Below are 5,294 nucleotides of genomic sequence, written 5' to 3' on the forward strand. Positions count from 1 at the left end.
AAAGGTTAGTAAATTAAATAAACATAAAAGTCATGAGTGTTGATTGATTAAATTTAAAAGATAATCATAAACAAATCAGATATTCGTTGGATGGGTTTTGTAAGGAGCGCTAATACCTTTCCCTTGCACTAACTATACTCCCAAACCCTGTTTTGGTTATATAGATGGAGAAGGCAGGTTCCCTAGACCTAGATTGGTGGCAACTTCAATAAGCTTAAAAGACTCATTCTTATAATCACACTCTCTCGAGTTCGGGTCCTTACATGTAGGAACTCACTCGGGTTCAGGTCCTTACATTTTCATATTAATTGCACATTAATTTTTTTAAGGGTTTGATTACTTCCATATTATTGTATATTATTCTTTTAGGGTTGGGTTGACATTGTATACTTGTTTTAGGGTTTGTCTTAATTTTGTCTTATTTGTTTCCATATTTGTCCATATTACATTTAACTCTTAGAGTTTGATTTATTGCCTTATTATTAAAAGTTTCCATTATTGTTAATATTAGGGTTTTGTTATTGAGGTTTTGACAATTTATTGTTAGGGTTTTTTTATGATATATTTTTATCATACTATATTATTAAATTATGATATATATATATATATATGTATTATTATTCTGGTAATGCTATTACGGTATTTACTAGTATTTTCGTGTTATGATATATAATAATAATAATTATTATTATTATTATTATTATAGTGCTATTAAAATATTGTATTAGTGTTTATGTGTTGTTAGATGTATATGTGTTATTATCATAGTAGTATTTTTATTACAGATAATGTATTATTATGATATAATTACTATTATTATCACATATTTTTGGTATTTTCTACTATATTCTATGTTCATATTTTGTATTGCGATATTTGTTACTTCTAGTATTCTTGTATTATTTTATTAAGTATTTTTGTGTGTGTATATCCCTATGATTGTAATAAACGGGTCTGAACTTTTCAAACTTTGAGTACCCCGGTTATGAGGGAAGGTTTATATTAAATATATCTTGTGAATATATGTTGCATGTACATTATAATTTCGTAATTTTTCAACAGGAGTAAGATAGAATACTATTAAGTTTATTTTTGGATAATTCTCAATAAATTAGGTACCGTTCGTAAGAATAGGTGTATAGGGGGTGTGTGTGTGTGTGTTGTAATTTAATCACGTCAAGCCTCTTCAGTGATTGCATTAGACATTTGATATATTGTACACTTGTCTATTATGTTTTTGTTAAAATTATCAATAAAAAAAGACTACAAATAAATTTGACTATGGAACTCGAAAGTAGAACAATGACATCCAATCAAGACTTTAGAGGTGAGGTAGTTTTCACAATAACATGACTATTCAATGTTAAAAGGTTGGTAAATTAAATAAACATAAAAGTCATAAGTGTTGATTGATTAAATTTAAAAGATAATCATAAACTACTAGACATTCGTTGGATGGGTTTTGTAAGGAGCACTAATACCTTTCCCTTGCACTAACTATACTCCCGAACCTTGTTTTGGTTATATAGATAAAGAAGGCAAGTTCCCTAGACCTAGACTGGTGACAACTTCAATAAACTTAAAGACTCATTCTTATAATCACACTCTCTCGGCTGCCATTTGTGTAGAGATGGTTCGGACTAACCCTAATCTAAATATGTTGACAATCACAATATAACTTTATAAAATTGAGTTACCTAAAAAAAATTAAAAATTTAATGAACTCCAATGATACTTACCTTAGAGGCTTTGATACACATGATACAATATGTATACATGTTCTCTTAACTTGTATATATTTTTTTGTGTTGCACGTATAATTGTCACTCTTGCCCTTTCTTCTTTGAAGTATTTTAGGCATTATTGCAATGCACATGCATTACCATAATTTTTTAACTCATAAATCAATGAAATAATTTAGAGAAATTATAAATTTGAGTTTCTGGACAAATTTTAAAATTTAAAAACCATTTTACCCGGATTAAAATTCACCATGAAAAAAGAATGACAAGATAGAAATCTAAAAATTAAATGAATGGGCAAAAGTACAGTGTACATTGAATACAATAAATAACTAAATATAAACATAAATATTGATTCAAGCGACAGCATTGAATTTGTTAGAAGTAGTTTATAATTTTACTATATATGCATTGATAAGAATGAAATTACACCATCCATAATTTTTTGAACATGATAGACATTCATGAAACGAAAAGATTAAGAAAATGTCTAAAAAGGATTTTCATCTAAAATGAGAAGTGATTTGATGGCCTCGACATGAGCTAAGGAAACTTAATACAATGCAGGAGCTTTAAAACTAAGATTTGACAACTAGTTCCACTTGATTTTGAAATCATACTTCGTTGGTCTTAGTACGATAGACTTTGCTACGATATTTTTAAATTCCACTGTGTGGAACTACCCTGCAAATAAGAAAAATAAACAATATTAAATGATGTTTGAACACTTATAAAGTACTTGTAATGCAATATATATACATGCACATACATATATGTGAGTCTATGAGTCTGTGTGTGCATGTGTATGCATATAGTGTATGCATTTAGTCACTTGGCAAAAATGTAATGTGACATATGAAAAATGAGTCAAGAGACTAATAAAAGTATGTTACGATATCATATTAATATCTATTAGCGATTAAAAGAGTTTTAGGTCGTCTTTAACATGCATTTTTCAGTCATAATATTTTAAAAGTCTTTCAATATTCACACACTAGCCATGGGCACACCCGATGTATGTGCTCCGTTGCTTTTGATCAACAGTAGTAACTTACAATGCTAACTTACACTTTCTTAAATAAATAAGGATTTGAGTCATTTTGATGCTTTTGTAGTTGAGAAAAATATGTAGTTTTGAAAGGAAGTTGAGCGAGTATATATGTATTTTTTCAAATATAGCTAGCCTCATTTTTTTTTTCTCACCATTGTACCTTTGTTGTTTAAGAGAAGGAAGACTATATTTCTTATTTCACAATTTGAAAGATAAGGATGGTAGTTAAGAATAAGAATAGTTGTTTTAAAAAATTTACATTTTGAAAAAAAAAAAAAAACATATATGACATTCATAACCTTCCCTTGGATGTAGTTGGCTTTTGAAGTTGTGTAGGAGGAAGGACTTTGTGGGGGTAAATTTTGGTCAAAAGATGCAGGCTGAAAACTAATTTTGGGTTCCTTTAATAAATAGTAATTTACACTCAAAATCAATGGATAATTTTAAAAATTAATATTTAAAAATCACACATTTAACTATTTAAAACTATCCCCAAACATTTGCAATCACTTAAAGCTACTCTTGATTATAATTTTTTTAAAAAAATTGAAATTAAATATATGAATACATACTTAAATATTAGACAACACATATTAGACAACACAAGAATTTGAATATTATATATCTACATTGTTGGTTTTTTGTTCAAGAAAAAAATTAGATTCTTCGGGAGGAACAACTGGATCCTCTCATCAACTCTCCGGTAGGGTTTGTCGAACTATATGTGGACCTTAATAAGTGACACCTACTACTCCTCTTAAAAGATTTAATTTTTTTCCCCTTGTTCATTGCTTTTAACCCATAAATCTTCAAATAAAAAATGATTTCATTTCTATATTAACCTTCAAACAAAATTTAATGACACTGCAAGGAATTTATTTAAAAAAAATCAACATATATATATTTTTTATCTCTTAGTCTTTACTAAAATATTATGTATCTTTCATCTCATAACGTCCACTCTTTCGAAACAAAATTCAAACTTGATATTTCATGATGTTAAAGCTTGATATACGTTATTGGCCCACGATTTAACAGTTTAAATTTTTAGGTAAGACGGTAACCTAACACATGAAATTCTCAAAAACCTCAGCATTAGTGAGGATGTCCCCTTAAGGACATCGAGAGTATTTGTTTCTCGTTTTCTCGCCTAACAAATGAAATTTAAATATTTAGCCTTTTTTTAATTTTATTTGAGAAAATGAAACTTATATGGTTAATTATAATATTTCTCTAGCTTTTCCTTTCACTTCGGTGTGTGTTAAAATTAATCATTGATCTTAGCATTCATTACACTATGCATAAAATCATAAATTAGAGATTTAAATACTTCATGCAGAAAATAATCCCTAATACTACTTGGAAACCATAAAATTCAAAGTAAATTCTACTGTTCTCTCTCTCTCTCATTTGCAAATGAGGAACTTTTGTTTACTCTTTTTTTTTTGTATTATCACTTATTTAAAAGTGCATTTAAAAGAGAACTATGATCAAATATTAATTTTGTATTTGAAAATATACGATTGGGATCTCAAATTTGGACTTACGTGGATAAGTAAGAAATTAAATCAATACAAAATTGTATTATATTTTAATCAAATTCACACAAATTTAAATCTAAACTCCGTCGTTATAATATTTTATTTTTCAGTTCCCAGACTGTCATGAAATCAGTGGTCATTTTTTAGACTAGCAGTCCCAATTAACTACTCTACTTCTAACATTATAATCGGCCAGAGATTTAATTTTAAAAATGAAAAATCAAAGCAAACATTTTGAGAAATAAAAACCCATTTCTTTTCTTCCATTAATTTATTGCACAGGAATAAGATGCTTTACCAGCCATTTCTCTTATGAAATTGGACCGTGAAACTTCTAAGAACTACTCCAAAACAAGAGTTATAAATGAAATACTAAAATAACACGGCATCATGGCTTCAAATTAAGTTTAATAATTATAATAATAAGAGTAAAGTAATAATAATGGACAATGATAAATCATAATAACAAAGAAAAACAAATTAAAGGAGGAGGGTGGTGGGCGGAATTGAATTGAAAGGAGGTAGATGATTAGATATGCATACCTCTTAAACCAGAGCTTGAGAATGAGACCCATGGCATAGGAGAGAGAGAAAGGAGGAGTGGGAGGAGAGGGGGAAGGGGAGGGAGGAACATAGTAAGATATATATATCCCAACGTCTCCATTAACCACTGCTTCTACCTCTCTGATCATTCTCTATAATTCCCTGGTTGATTAATTAGTGAGCTAAGGAGAATATGTATGAACTGGCCTGCTGCATGGAATGCGTTATATATATATATAGTGAGTCACGTAATAACTGGAGGAAGATGGCAGGAAGCTTCCTGCTGGTAGAGTTTAAAATATATATATTGACGTTTACACCTTAACTCCCACCACCAGCCAATCCCCCCTACGTACTGCAATTTTAGCTAAAGAAAAATTTAATTAAGTCATCCATTTAATATTTTTTCTTTGGTTG

At 28.9% G+C, this 5,294-nt stretch overlaps 1 long non-coding RNA gene across 1 annotated transcript; it reads right to left on the reverse strand.

Moving 5' to 3' along the window:
• Positions 1–2,116: 2,116 nt before the first annotated feature.
• On the reverse strand, positions 2,117–5,081 carry LOC131151887 (uncharacterized). The gene is made up of 2 exons (XR_009135794.1): positions 4,878–5,081; positions 2,117–2,426 (listed from the first exon to the last, which is right to left on the reverse strand). It is a non-coding gene; the product is annotated as an uncharacterized LOC131151887 (long non-coding RNA).
• Between the last annotated feature and the right edge of the window lie 213 nt (positions 5,082–5,294).

This window comes from Malania oleifera, chromosome 3 (genome assembly GCF_029873635.1).
Source record: "Malania oleifera isolate guangnan ecotype guangnan chromosome 3, ASM2987363v1, whole genome shotgun sequence".
In the NCBI taxonomy this organism is placed as follows: Eukaryota; Viridiplantae; Streptophyta; class Magnoliopsida; order Santalales; family Ximeniaceae; genus Malania; species Malania oleifera.